Source organism: Protopterus annectens, chromosome 3.part1 (genome assembly GCF_019279795.1).
Source record: "Protopterus annectens isolate FY-2018-M chromosome 3.part1, PAN1.0, whole genome shotgun sequence".
NCBI classification, from domain to species: domain Eukaryota; kingdom Metazoa; phylum Chordata; order Ceratodontiformes; family Protopteridae; genus Protopterus; species Protopterus annectens.
Window position 1 is genome coordinate 1,388,340,907 of NC_056732.1, and position 16,206 is coordinate 1,388,357,112.

At 43.5% G+C, this 16,206-nt stretch overlaps 1 protein-coding gene across 1 annotated transcript in view; it reads left to right on the forward strand.

Annotated features, from left to right (window-relative positions):
• The window catches only part of PPP1R16A (protein phosphatase 1 regulatory subunit 16A), a 1,191,114-nt gene that overhangs the window by 574,007 nt on the left and 600,901 nt on the right, over nucleotides 1–16,206 (forward strand). The window lies entirely within an intron of this gene.

Here is a 16,206-nt window from a genome sequence, read left to right on the forward strand (position 1 = left end):
ACTTAAAATTTCTTTCCTGGAAAACAGCCTTCCTTTTAGCAATCACTTCAGCTTAGAACGATATCTGAATTACAGGTCCTTATGGCAGTGGAGGCTTTCATCATCTTTCATTCGGACAGGGTGTCACTCAAGACCAATCCATACTTCATGCCCAAGGTGGTATCCAGTGTATCTCTTAATCAGTCCATTCATTTGCCAACGTTCTTTCCCAATCCACAGAACAGGGGGGGGGGTGGATTCTGCATTCATTGGATGTACACAGACAATTTAGATTTTACATGGACAGGACTAAATCTCGAAGAAAATCTGAACAACTGCTGGTAGCATTTGCTGCAGGGGAGAGGGGAAGGCTATTTCAAAACAAACCATTTCTAAATGGATAAGCCATTGTATTCATTTCTACTATAAGCACCATGGAAAACCTATCCCCCAGGGGATCAGATCTCATTCCACCAGAGCTGCATCTACTTCTACAGCCTTTCTCAGAGGTGTTCCTACCAAGGATATTATAGAAGCTGCTACCTGGAGTTCAGATCATACTTTCACCAAGCATTATCACTTACCAATTTTCTCTAAATCCAGAGCTGGCTTTGCCACTGCTGTTTTGCAGGGCCTTATAGCAGGTCCTAATGCGGTATAAATCCATCCTCCCAACCATAGCTTTGGGAATCTACCCAAATGTAATGACTGCAACAGTGAAACACGAAGAACATAGTACAGTTGTGTACACTTACCATAAATGTAGATGTTTGAGTGTATTCACTGTTGCAGTCCTGGATGTCCTTCAAGGATGCATCTGCAGTCCTTACAAATGGGTTGTCCTGTCGTCAGGCAGCCCTTCGGTCGGCCGGATTCCAAAGTCTGGGTCTGGCTTCGGCTGGTGTCGCACTTCTCCCGACGTCATAGCTGCAGTTATTCGGGTATAAAGGCATCAGCCGGCGCCATTTTCCCAGTCTTTCTTGCAGCGTGGCGCCGAAGCAGAAGCTGTTCGCAAGTGCCGGTCGGTCAGAACCAGAGATTACTACTACCGAATACTACTTGAAGACTTCTAAAAGCTAAGTACCCCGTTGGGGACTCTTTCTTGCCTCAGCCGATGTCAGAAAAAGTGAATAACTGTTTAACTTGTGGGAAACAAATACCTCATAAAGATTTCCACTCTTACTGCTTACCTTGCTTAGGCCCAGACCACGTAGCAGCTTGTCTAGCCTGTGCTTCTTTTAACCGACGGACGCTTAGACGTCGGTCGGAATTTGCTGAGCAGTTTTTCGGTCCTGATTTTGCTTATATTATGCCGTCGGATCCTCCGACTTCACAAATCTCCAAAAAACGCAAGGAAAAGGACCGACACTCGCGGTCCGCGGTTTCGGCCGAAACCGCGGTTAAGCCAACCGCGAGTGTCTCGGTTTCGGCTGAAACCAAGCAAGCGGTTCTTCCTTCAGCCGAAAACTTGCCTTCTATCGAGGCTTCTTCTAACCTCGTGGAATCTGCTTCTGAAATCCAACCTGCTGTTGCGATTTCTTAGGAATTATCTGACACTGTTCCCTTGGATACTTCAACTCCTGCACGTGGAGCTGCTAGGCCTCCTGCAGCCATGTCCATTAAGGCCTTTGCTAGGGCTGAAGCAGCTAAAGCTACAAAAACTGTGCCTGTTAAGACCCCCACTTACAGGCCCAGTTCCAGTTCCCAAATGCTTTCCTTGGCAGAGGATCTTATTTCTTTAATCCGGGGATCCCAACCACATCCAGACAGGGCCTCTCATCCACCTCCAGAGAAGAGGCCTAGAGCAGAGCCCCCTGAGCCAGTGTCCACAGATGATTCCTCTGATGATTCAGAAAATACAGACCCTCCAGAGGCTCCTTATTCCCCTTACGAAGACTCTGATGCTGAAGAGTCCATCCCTTCTGCCTCTCCACCTGAGGAATTTTCCTTTGGGGAAACCTTGCATGCCATGAGGGAACAATTTCAGTGGCAGGGCCAAGATTTTTCAGACTCCAGGAAAAGGCTTAGAACCTTTTTGCATTTACCACAACATAGGCCTTTAGCTATACCTCCAGTTCTCTCTGTTGTAGATGATGCATTTAATGATGCTTGTACTGCTCCTGATTCTTTACCTCCGGCCCCTGCTAAGCCCGATAGGTTCTACAGGGTCCCGGACACACATCACCATTTATACAAGGCTCCTTTGGCAGATCCCGAGACTATCTCCCAGGGTCCTAAGGCTGTAGCATCTACCTCTGCTAAAAACCCCCTCCCCTCCGAAAGGGAATCCAGGTCCTTAGAGAGATGGGGTAAAAAAGTTTACACTTCTGCTACTTTGTCAGCTAGGGCCTTGAACTGTCAATTTCATATGATACAATATCAAGAGTTTATGCTAGACCAGTTAACTAAAAAGCTGTCTTCTGATGAACCTTTTGATAAGAAGTATGGTCAGGAAATGGTACATAACATTCAGCAAGTTAGTAACCATTCTCTAAAATGCGGCTATGATGCACTGGAGGCTTCCTTTAGATCAGCCATGACTGGCACAGTTATCAGAAGGCATGCATGGTTGAAAGAACAGGCCTTACCGGACCATGTCAAATCAAAACTGTTAGATGCTCCCATGGACAAGGCTAATTTATTTGGTTCACCTGCACAACAGGTACTGAAGAAGATGGAGGAGAAGGCAAAATCTGTACAAACAGTGAAAGATTTCTTACAGGTCCAACCTCCAAGGTTTAGCAGGAATTGGCCCTCCAAAAATTGGTCATTTCCAGACTCCTCTAAAGCACAGAGAGGCAGGAATAGGTGGTCAAGAGGCAGAAACCAATCCAGGGGTGCCTACAGGGGACGCCAGTGGCAGGGTAACAACCAGCGAGGCACAGACGCAGCCACCACCACTGCAACAGGACAATCACAGTGACTTAGATCTAGCACCGCCTACCAGGGAACTACTAGAAGCACCCTTAGGCGGAAAGCTAGCTTTATTTTCAAAGAACTGGCATTACATCACAAGGGACAAGTGGATTTTGCAAACTATAGACCAAGGTTACAGGTTTCATTTCCATACTCTACCAGGAAAGAGAGGAATGCCAAACCTACCACCAACTCAAAAGGTAGAAGCTCTAAAACAAAAATCTCAATTATTAAGGATGAGAGCTGTGGAAAAGGTACCATCTGTGGAACAAGGAAAGGGATTTTACTCCAGACTTTTCCTGGTACCAAGAAAAGAGAACAAATGGAGGCCTATTCTTGACCTGTCCGCTTTAAACACATTTCTCATTGTTCCAAAATTCAAAATGCTGACTCTACAGCAGCTTCTTCCCATGCTGGGCAAGGAGTCTTGGCTGGTAACTCTAGATCTCAAGGAGGCATACCTGCACGTCCCCATACGACCAAATTGCAGAAGATACCTCAGATTTCTTGCAGGATCAGAGCATTATCAATTCTCAGCATTGCCCTTTGGCTTATCTACTGCGGCCAGAGTGTTCACGAAATGCCTGGCATCAGTAATTGCTCATTGCAGGCTTCAGGGAATCCAAATCTACCCCTACCTGGATGACTGCCTGATACAAGCGGACAACATAAACAAGCTAACAGAAGACTTACAAAGAGTCATTTACCTGCTACAAGCCCTGGGATATACTGTCAATATAAAAAAGTCAAGGCTGATACCATCCCAAAGAATAACCTTTTTGGGTGCAGAGCTGGACACATCAAAGCAAATGGCATTCCTAACTGCAGAAAAGCAAGAGCAACTACCTCTCTACTTCTTGGCATTAACAAAGCAAAACCATCTAACAGCAAGAAAAGTACTGCAAGCCCTGGGCTTCATGGCATCCTGCATAATACTGGTACCTCATGCCAGACTACATATGAGAAAGCTACAGTGGTACCTAAAGAATTTATGGTCTCAACACAAGCACAGCCTAGAAACCAAAATTCCAATAATCCCATGCTTGAAGCAAGAGTTCCTATGGTGGGCTCAGGCCTGCCAATCAAACACAGGATTGCCCTTCTACAGCATTCAACCAAACCAAACCATCACGACGGACACCTCAGACCTCGGTTGGGGGGCCCACATGCTGGACAAGTGCATACAAGGCTTATGGACTCAAGACCAGCTGCACCTGCACATAAATCTAAAGGAAATGCTGGCAGTAAAATTGGCAATCCAGACATTCAGACCATTTCTCCGAGAAGGTCATCTGATGATAAGGACAGACAACACCACAGTGATGTGGTACATCAACAAACAGGGAGGCACACATTCATACCCTCTATGCCGGATGGCACTGGACCTATGGAATGTGGCTCTGAGCTACAACATTCAGTTACGAGCTATTTTCGTACCAGGAAAAGAAAACACTCTAGCAGACATATTAAGCAGGACTACCATGGATGCTGCATCCGGACATCTTCAAGGCCATCACAAGAAGATGGGGACTCCCAGAAATAGACTTATTTGCATCCCCACACAATCACCAGCTAAAGAAATTCTGCACGAGGACGTACCACCCACTTGCTTGGAAGGTGGACTCCCTATCTTTCAGTTGGAAAAACCTGTCAGCATATGCATTCCCACCACTTCCTTTGATGCACAAGGTGCTATTGAAGATCAAAGAGGACCGGCCAAGGATCATTCTGATAGCTCCAGACTGGCCAAGGCAACATTGGTACCCACTACTATGGAGCATGTCTCGGGAACTAATATGGACACTACCCCTGGTTCCATTGCTGTTAACACAGAACAACTACAACATCCTGCATCCAAACCTGAAGACTCTGCAGCTGACTGCCTGGAACATCACATAAGATCAATTAACCCAAATTTATCCCAGAGGGTTAAAGACATTATACTTGAGGCTCGCAGACCCTCAACAAGAAAAAATTATGCAGCAAAATGGAAAAGATTTCTCATTTGGAGTACTGCAAAGGGAGAAGATGTGTCACTGGTAAACATAGCCAGCATCTTGGAATACTTGGCAGAGCTCTTCCACACAGGCCTGTCCTATTCTTCCATCAAGATACATGCATCAGCTATCTCAGCAGAATACTGCTTAGATCCTCCTGTATTCTCACACCCTCTGCTCAGGCAGTTTCTGAGAGGAATTAAAAAATGTAAAACCTCCAAGGAAACCACCATTGCCAACATGGGACTTGAACTTTGTGCTAGAGAAATTGACACTTCCCCCTTTCGAACCAGCAGCAACAGCAGAACTACAATACTTATCATGGAAGACTGCTTTCCTGCTGGCAATCACTTCAGCAAGAAGGGTATCTGAACTACAGGCATTAATGGCAGTGCAACCCTTCCTGATCTTCCATAAAGATAAGAGTGTCCATGAGAACAAATCCTACATTCATGCCTAAGGTGGTATCCAGAGTATCTTTAAATCAGGCTATCCACCTACCTACTTTCTTTCCCAACCCACAGAACAGGGGAGAAAGACTGTTACATACCTTGGATGTGCATAGACAGTTACGCTACTACCTGGACAGAACCAAGAGCAACAGGAAAACTGACCAGCTACTGGTAGCATATGCAACAGGAAGGGAAGGAAAACCAATTTCAAAACAAACAATCTCCAAGTGGATAGGAAATTGCATTAGATTTTGTTACTCCTACCATGGAAAGAAAACTCCAGAGAACATCAGGCCTCACTCTACAAGGGCTACAGCCACTACCACAGCTTTCTTACGAGGAGTGGCTACCAAGGACATTATAGAGGCTGCTACTTGGACCTCCGTGCATACATTTGCCAAGCATTATAATTTACCTTTATACTCTAGATCCCGAGCAGGTTTTGCCACTGCTGTGTTGCAAGGGATCCTAACTACACCATAATCTCCTTTTTCCTCCTCCCCTAGTTTGGCTATGGTATTCTACCCATTTGTAAGGACTGCAGATGCATCCTTGAAGGACATAGCACAGTTTTGTACCTACCATAAATGTAGATGTCCGATAGGAATGCATCTGCAGTCAGGATTACCCACCCACCTTCCCCTCTGTGGTACTCCTAGGGTATTTGGCCATCTTATAGCTAGCTGGGGGGGATCTATTATGGTGTATTTGTTTGTATATATGTACATACATGCTTATTTTTTGTGTTTGCTCTCTACTATTTGGAATCATTGGCATTTATCCAAATTTAGCCTTCCAAGAGGGCACCTGGCATCTGGGGCAAGAAACACTGAGGAAAATGGCGTCGGCTGATGCCTTTATACCCGAATAACTGCAGCTATGACGTTGGGAGAAGTGCGACACCAGCCGAAGCCAGACCCAGACTTTGGAATCCGGCCGACCGAAGGGCTGCCTGACGACAGGACAACCCATTTGTAAGGACTGCAGATGCATTCCTATCGGACATCTACATTTATGGTAGGTACAAAACTGTGCTTTACCCTCCCTCCAGCCCCCTGTTTTTCTCTTACTATAACTCTACTTTCTTTTACTATGCTTAAAAGCCTTTTTTGGTGTATTTGCTTTTGTTTGGAGGCATATTTTTGTGTTTTTAATTACTTGTATATATTTTGCTCCCCATTTGGGGGGCACCTGACATCTGGGGCAAGAAAAACTGATGTAATGGTGTCGGCTGCATGTTTTATACCTCTGATGACCTGACATCATGGAAGAAGGGACAGCAACCGACGCAGGACCCAAGACTTTGTTAATCAGGCCAACCGAGGGCAACCTGCCAGCAGATTACCCAAATGTAATGACTGCAACAGTGAATACACTCGAACATCTACATTTATTTTAAGTGTACACAACTGTACTTTTCTATTCAAGACTGTTCCTGGTTCTCATAAAAGAAAAATTCTGGCGTCCTATCCTGGACTTGTCTTTCCTCAACACCTTTCTGGTGGTTCCTAAATTCAAAATGCTAACTCTTCAACAGCTTCTTCCTATGCTAGCTAAGGATGCCTGGCTAGCAACCCTTGACTTAAAAGAAGCTTATCTGCACATCCCAATAAGGGAATCTTGCAGGAAATACCTACGCATCAGGGCAGGCTACATGCACTCAGTTCTCTGCACTTCCCTTTGGCTTATCTACTGCGCCCAGGGTATTCACAAAGTGCCTAGCTCCAGCCATTGCATTTTGCAGGCAGAGAAATATTCAGCTGTACCCATAGTTGGACGATTGCCTGATTCAGGCAGAGAGTCAGGACTTGCTATTACAGCACCTGGCATTTGTAAAGAGACTTCTAACTTCACAGGGGTGCACCATCAACGAGAAAAAATCTCACCTATTACCCTGCCAACGTATTGTATTCCTGGGAGCAAGCTTGAAAACAAACTTCCCAGATGGCATTCCTCACTCCAGAGTAACAAGTTTATTTGACAACCTACTTCAATCTACTGGCCACAAAAACCCACCTATCTGCAAGGAAAATCCTGCAAGCCCTGGGGTTCATGGCCTCTTGCATTCTGTTAATTCCATATGCAAGACTGCATATGAGGAAACTTCAATGGTATCTAAAAAGTCTATGGTGTCAACATTCTCAGGACCTGGAGACAATGATTTCTATCATTCCTTGCCTAAGGGCAGAGTTCCTTTGGTGGGCAGAGGTCTGCAACCACAACAAGAGGCTCTCTTTCACTCTACCCCCTGCCACCGAAACCCTAACAGATGCATCAGACTATGCATGGGGGGACTCACATGACAGGGCAGTGCATTCAGGGCAAATGGAACCCAATGCAGATGCACTTTTATATCAGTCAAAAAGAAATGTTAGCTGTACAGAATGCTCTGACAGCCTTCAAAGACCTTATTCTTCCAGGACAACTGTTGGTAAAGACAGACAACACCACAGTTATGTGGTACATAAACAAGCAGGGGGGAACCCATTCCTACCTTTTCTGCAGTCTAGCCATCGCTCTGTGGAACACAACCTTGAGCAACCAAGTGAACCTATAAGCTCAATTCCTGCCAGGCAAACTAAATTCACTGGCAGACAACTTAAACAGAAATCTCATGGACCCACACGAATGGAAACTGGAACCCAAAATATTCAAGCTTTTGAGGAACAAATGGGGGACTCCAGACGTAGACCTGTTTGCCTCCCCCCAGAACTACCAATTGAACAAATACTGCACCAGAACTCCCCACAGTCAAGCTTGGAAAGTGGATGCCCTGTCCTTTACCTGGGAAGGCCTCTCAGTTTATGCCTTCCTCCCTCTGCTTCTCCTATCGAAGGTGCTACTAAAGATCAAACAGTACAAGCCAAGGACAATACTGATTGCACCGGACTGGCCATGCCAGCAGTGGTACCGCCATTTGCGCAGTTTGACAGTGCTACATCCATGGCACCTGCCTCAGACCCCTTCCCTACTGTCCCAGCAGGCGGGCCAGATTCTGCATCCTCTGCTTCAAACCCTGAACATTGCAGCCTGGCTAATCCCCTGAGCTCACCTCTAGCAACCTTCAGTAAGTAGGTGCTCGATGTCATTCTTAAGACAAGGAGGCCTAGTACTAGAAAATCCTAAACTGATAAATACCACCGTTGCAGGTTGCTGCACCTCTAAAAAGCTCCTAGTAATCCAGAGGTTATATTCAGGACTCCTAATAATCAAAAAAATGTCTGTAAAGAACGCCAATAAACGAAAATACCAAACAGGAATTTTATTAAGCTTAAAACCAAGCTATTCGTCGGCGCTCTGCACCAACTTCTTCAGAAAGCAAACTAAAAACAAAGAACAATACATCTGTCCCATTATTTAAGCATCATAGCTCCACTCAAACACTCCCCCTTGTGGACACACCTGAAAATTGCACATCAATGCACTTAAAAAACGTAAAAAACTTAACCACAGAAAAACTGTGCATCACTGTTTGTATAAGATCAACATGACCAGCCCTGAATGTTTGTAATCAAACTAATACTCTAAATTTACACCACCAACATAGCATGTATACAATCTTAAATACCTGGTAGACACTATAAACACACAAGTGGTAAACCCAGGAAAAGTATGTGTGTGTAGCGCCTGTTTTAAAAAAGCCATGTAAATAAATCAAAATGTCATTCAGATGGTAACACAACTCGATGGAAGACTACAAACCATGAGTTGATATAAAATATACAAAATACATCTATGAGTATACCTTGGAAATGTATGCTTAACATTATGTTGTTATCATAACCATCTGATAATAATAGCAGTATTAGTAGCAAAAAAAAAAAAAAAAGGTAAGTTATATATTATCTATTGATTGTATATTGTGTGTAGCGGCCGGTACTAGGAGGCTGACATCACAGAGTGGTATTATTGGTTTTATTTATTTTTTAATGTCTTTATCAATGGTTACATTGTGATCCATTATTTTAAGCGGGGGATGTGTAGTTTGATCGTTCATCAGAATAGTCTTTTATGTAAGGGACGTCAGCCTCCTAGTACCGGCCGCTACCCAAATTTAAATCCAAAAAATTGATTGTTTCTCCAATTCCACTAATTTTTAATTTCAAAAAACTGGTGGTGGAATTTAAGTCCATGGCAAATTCTACAAACTCCTGATAGTTCCCCGTCCATAAGAAAAACAGGTCATCTATGTATCTGTAATAGATGTCTGCTTTACTAAAACTAGAATGTGACTTTAGAAACTTTGATTCCCAGTTGGTCATGACTAGGATGGCAAAAGCGGGAGCTACTCTTGCCCCCATTGCTACTCCTGAAAGTTGTTTATACAACACATTTTTGAAACTGAAGTAGTTGTTATCTAAAACCAAATCCATTAGACTACAAATGGTATTATTTTTTTCACCAGAAAAATCTGTATTCTCCGTCAAATATTCTCTAAGATACTCAACACCTCTTTCTTGGTCTATTGAGGTATATAAATTTTTCACATCCAAGGTTCCAAAATAAATAGATGTATTTGTAATAACATACTCTCTCAGAATCTCTAACAGATGCCAAGAGTCTCTGAGACAGTGTTTAGATTTTTGAACCACTGGATTCAGAACACAATCTAACCATATAGAAATGATTTCAGTCTTAGACTGTTTGGCTGAAATAATGGGCCTAAATGGCAGATTTTTTTTCATTATTCTGAATCTTTGGAATACCAAAAAATGATGCCAATTTAGATTGTTCAACCAATAAAAAGTTATAACTGTTATTGTCCATCTCTCCCTGACAAAACATGTCAAACAATGTGACATCCAAATTCCTATAGCTTTTATTTATCTGCTCATGGTTAACTTTTTTATATACATCCACTTCCTGTAGCATCAACTCTATTGAATTTTCATAGTCTTTGTTATTTATAATAACTATTTTGCCACCTTTGTCTGCCTTCATTGTTCTAATGTCAGGATTTCTACTTAGTGTGTAAAGCTTGATATTCATTTTTGGATAAGTTTTTATCTTTAATTGAATGACTTATCTTTCAGCTTCTGTAGGAAGGGGAATATCTGATAAATTGAGAATGTCAGCATCATAATTCTGGACTTCTCCTTGATTCATCATTTTCTCCTGTTCTTCCCCTTCCCTTGGGTGGAGTTGTACCACTTTGTAGTCCGTTAATTGAACAAATGTTCCTTGTGAAAAGGGACTTTACCATGTTCTGCTGAAGTTGTAACAACCTCAGCATAACTTGTCTTTGTTCCCTTACTTGTTTCCCCTTGGTCTTGAAAAAGACCAGCATCGTCTGTAATAGGGGCAATGTCTTTGTTCCTAGCATGTTTTCACTAAGAACCACCCTGTCTGTGTGATTCAAATCCTTGTCGGTTTCGTTTGTAATTGGAACTGTGTTTTCATTTGTGACCATTGTCTTGTCTCTAGAATCTTCACATGTAATATACGCCTGATTAGAATTATAAGCATAAATGTCCCTTCTTAACTTGGATTGTTTTCTAGCAATGATAGTAGCCCTGTGGCGATCAGCCTTCGCTTCAACACCATTATACAATTCAATAAAACTTTGGAAACAAACAAAGTTCTTAATGCGTTCATTCAAACTTTTAATAATTTCTTTAACCTCCGTGATCTCTTTTTCATAGTGCTCCACAAGAACGCGCATCATGCTTAACCCGGTTTCATTATACAGATTAATTAAAGTTCTACTTAAATCATCTCCGGGCCTAACACAGTTAGGAAACTTTGCTGTCCTTAAACCTTGCAGTACTATTTTACGTGAAATGCATTCATTTAGATATTGTATTTCAAGATTAAGAGTCACGTATTTAAAAACCAACTTCTCCATGTCATAAATGCTTTTTTTTACACAAGCAAGTGTCATTAGATAGTTTACTCACTTTATCTGTTGTAGCTATTTCAGCCATTCCTGTAAACGGATTTTCGTTTTCTTTACAAATGTAATCCCAAACGTTACCTTCCGTGAAACACTCTCATGTAATTTCACCACCATGTTGGTTTGTGAGGTTACCAGCATTCTTATTGTTGGCGTCTTTACGTGATACGTCATCCTTTTTCTCCATTGGCGGTGACCACTTTGGATTCTTTTAACTGTTTATTTGCTTGACACTGCAAACAGTCTTTAACTATCTTCGTGATAGTGTCTATTAACACTTCTTTAGAATTAAGCGTTTGTGAAACACTATTACCACTTTCTAAAATCGGGTAGGTGGATAAGTTGAGTAAAACGTCTTGAGACAAGATTTCCGAGGCCATCAGATGGTGTTCAAAACTGAGAACACAGAAAAACCAAAAACAAACTTGAAACTCGAAAGATTCCAAAAAGAAACTTTAAATACCAAGCAATGAACCACTGTCCAAAAAGCCACACTCGGACGATAAAATTAGCGCTTTCATTCACTTTTTATTAATGTGAACTTCTTCAGAAACATCCATTTAAACCTACCCCTTCCTTTTATATTCAATTATTTAACTTAAACAGGAAATGATATCAAATGCCAATTACTACTACTACTACCAATTGCTACTTTCAGGAGTAGCAATGGGGGCAAGAGTAGCTCCCGCTTTTGCCAACCTAGTCATGGCCAATTGGGAATCAAAGTTTCTAAAGTCACATTCTAGTTTTAATAAAGCAGACATCTATTACAGATACATAGATGACCTATTTTTCTTATGGACAGGGAACTATCAGGAGTTTGTAGAATTTGTCATGGACTTAAATTCCACCACCACTTTTTTGAAATTTAAAATTAGTGGATTTGGAGAAACAATCAAATGTTCATCGTGTTACCCTGCTGCAGTCATCACAGTTGGGTTCTCCTGCCGTCAGGCGGTCCTGCAGTCGGCCCAAATTCCAAAGTCTTGGTCTGGCGTCAGTTGCTGTCACTTCTTCCCTGACGTCAGTGTGCCAGGGGTATATAAGAGGCATCCAACTACATTTTCTCCAGTCTTTCTTGCCGCGCGGTGCCCGAAGCAGAAGCAATTTGCAAGTGCCGGTCGGCCGACACCTGAGATTTTCGAATCGAGTTTCAGTCCGAAGTCTTCTAAGTACCCCGTTGGGGAACGTTTTCTTGCCTCAGTCCGATGTCAGAAAAAGTTAACAATTGCATTTCTTGTGGGAAGCAAATACCTCATAAGGACTTTCATTCTTATTGTATACCTTGCTTAGGCCCAGACCACGACGTCACTGGTTGTCGGTTTTGTGCTAGGTTCAATAAGCGAACTATAAAGCGACGCTTTGATTTTGCACGACACTACTTCGGTAGGAAATTTAATTACACTATGCCGTCGGAGCAGCCGACTAGCGGCGTGCATAAAAAACGCAAAGATAAAGACAGGCAGCCTAGATCCAAGCCAGACTCCGAGGCCTCGGCTGAGCCATTCGCCGGTCCTCTGGCTTTCAGTGAGGCGCGTACGCAGCCCCTGGCTACTGCAGAATCGGAACCCCAGACCGCTTTGGATTCTCTAGCAGAGAGTTCTAGGCCGATGCAGCCATTTTCTTTAGGCCCTACCGACGACATTGCAGAAGGAGAAGCCGGTGCTGTAGAAACACCTTCGGTTTCAGAAGGTGTCTTCAGACTGACTACTCTCACCATAAAATCTTATGCTAAGCTTAAGACTCCTCTAAAACCAAAAAAGACTGCACTTCAGTCTCCAGTTCAAGGCCTCATGCCTAAGAAACAGATGCTTAAAATGGCTGAAGATTTGATTTCTTTAATCAGGGGTTCCCAAACCCCCCCCCCGACAAAAGGTCTAGACAAGAGAAGGATTATGTCTCCTCTGATCAAGTGTCTATTTCCTCAGGCTCCTCTGAGGAACAGGATTACTCCTTTCCCCCTTATGAAGATTCTGATGCTGAAGATTCCATTCCCTCAGCTTCTCCCCCTGAAGACTATTCCTTTGGGGAAACCTTACATACCATGAGGGAACATTTCCACTGGGAAGGTCAGGACTACTCCGACTCAAAGAAAAGGCTCCGAGAGTTTCTTTTACTCCCCCAGCACAGACCACTTGCTATCCCCCCAGTTTGACATTGTGGATGATGTTTATTTAGAATCTAGTCTAAATCCAGATTCTCTGCTTCCTGCTACAGCCAAACCAGATAGATACTATAGAGTGCCTGACTCGCACAAATTCCTTTACAAAAGCCCTGTTGCTGTTCCAGAGACAATCTCCCAGGGTCCCAAAGGAGCTAAGGCTTCTATGGCCAAAAATCCTGTACCCTCTGAAAGGGACTCCAGAGCACTAGATAGGTGGGGGAAGAAGGTTTACACCTCAGCTACTCTGGCTATGAGAACACTAAATTGTCAATTTCACATGCTTAAATACCAGCAGTTCCTAATGTCTGAAATAAAACAAAAGATGAGCACGCACCCTCAACAGTCTGAATTCAAGGAAATGCAGGATCTGTTGCATGCAGCTGAACAGGTGGGCAAACATACTTTACAATGTGGATTTGATTCCTTGGAAGCTTCCTGTAGAGCAGCTGTTACTGGGTCTGTTATACGTAGGTGTGCTTGGTTAAAGGAACAAACTCTGCCTGATCATGTTAAAGCAAAGTTACTAGATGCACCCTTACAGCAGGATGTCTTATTTGGGGTTAAAGCAGAAGAGGTTTTAAAGAAAATGGAGGATAAGGCAAAATATATGTAGGTGGTCAAATATTTCTTACAGGTACAGCCCCCACGCTTCAGCAGAAATTGGCCAACAAAAAATTGGTCCTTTCCAGCTTCTGACAGACCACAGAGAGGTAAATACAGGCGCCCAAGGGGCAGAGGACAAGCAGAAATCCTTTACAAACCTCGCCAATGGGGCACAGCAACACAGAAGGGAGGAGAAGACAGGTCCCAAACTACTAGAAGACAAACACAATGACTTAAACCTCACACTGCCAAGCAAAACCCTCTTGGCAGCGCCCTTGGGAGGAAAATTAGCACTTTTTGCAGACGACTGGCGCATCGTCACAAAGGACAAATGGGTCCTAGACATTATCTCACAAGGATACAAATTCCATTTCCACACCTTGCCAAGGATAAAAGGCATGCCAAACCTTCCACAAAGCTCTCATGGACATGAGAGCCTTTCAACTGGTACCTACACAGGAGCAAGGCCAAGGATTTTACTCAAGACTCTTTCTAGTCCCCAAACAGGACAATGCTTGGAGACCCATTCTGGACCTTTCAATTCTAAACACCTTCTTGCAAGTACCCAAATTCAAGATGCTAACACTACAGCAGCTTCTTCCCATGTTGGGCAAGAAAGCTTGGCTAGTAACGTTGGACCTCAAGGAGGCATACCTGCATGTCCCTATCAGACAAAATTGCAGAAGATACCTCCGCTTCATTGCAGGTTCAACCCATTACCAATTCTCTGCACTGCCCTTTGGCTTATCTACTGCGCCCAGGGTCTTCACAAAATGCCTGGCACCAGTAATTGCATACTGCAGACACAGAGGAATTCAAATATACCCATACCTGGACGACTGCCTCATCCAAGCAGAAAGCAAGGACACTCTCTTACATCATCTGGCTTTTGTAAAACACATTCTAAGTTGCCTAGGGTACACAGTAAACGAAAATAAATCAAAACTAGTGCCCTCACAAAATATGACATTCCTGGGTGCCAGCTTGAATACAACGGCCCTGATGGCTTACCTGACGCCAGACAAACAACTACAACTAACTCAGTACAAAACAATGGCAACAAAGACCCAACTCCCTGCAAGAAAAATTCTGAAGGCCTTAGGCTTCATGGCATCTTGCATACTACTAATACCATTTGCAAAACTGCATATGAGGAAATTACAATGGCACCTAAAAAGCGTATGGACTCAACGCAGCCACAGCTTGGAAGCAATGATACCTCTCATTCCCTTCCTTCAACAGGAGTTTCTATGGTGGTCACAGGCATGTCACCTCAACAAGGGTCAGCCTTTCACCCTACCCCCAGCCAGGCAGACTATGACAACAGATGCATCGGACTATGCCTGGGGGGCACACATGGCAGGACGGTGCATTCAAGGCATATGGACTGCAGATCAAAGAAATCTGCACATCAATCAAAAAGAAATGCTAGCTGTGCAGAATGCCCTGACGGCCTTCAAGGACCTCTTACTTCCAGGGCAGCGTATAATAAGGACAGACGACACTACAGTAATGTGGTACATAAACAAACAAGGGGGTACACACTCCTACCTTCTATGCAGGCAAGCAATGACCTTGTGGAACACAGCACTGGCTTACCAAGTTCAATTACAAGCTCAATTCCTGCCAGGAAAAAAGAACACATTGGCAGACGACCTAAGCAGAAACATCATGGATTCCCACGAGTGGAAACTGGATCCACAAGTATTTGCAATGATAACTCAAAAATGGGGACACCCAGACATAGACCTGTTTGCCAGCCCCCAAAACTATCAACTAACAAAATTTTGCACAAGGACATTTCACCAGCAAGCTTGGAAAGTGGACATTCTCATTCAGTTGGAAAATGCTGTCAGTATATGCCTTCCCTCCATTGCCCCTTCTCACAAAGGTGCTGCTGAAAGTCAGGATGGAGAGACCCTGAATGATACTCATTGCCCCAGACTGGCCACGCCAGCACTGGTACCCACTATTAAGGAATATGGCCCAGGGCCCACCATGGATTTTACCACAAATTTTTCATCTGCTCACACAGCAAGACTCTACACAGCCAGCTCAAAACCTTAAATTTGGTTGCATAGCAAATCTACTAAGCAACCATGCAGCTCCTCTTTCACAACCTGTTATGGATGTTATTCTGGAGGCCAGGAGGCCCAGCACCAGGAAAGCCTACTCAGACAAATGGAAAAGGTTTTGCGCCTG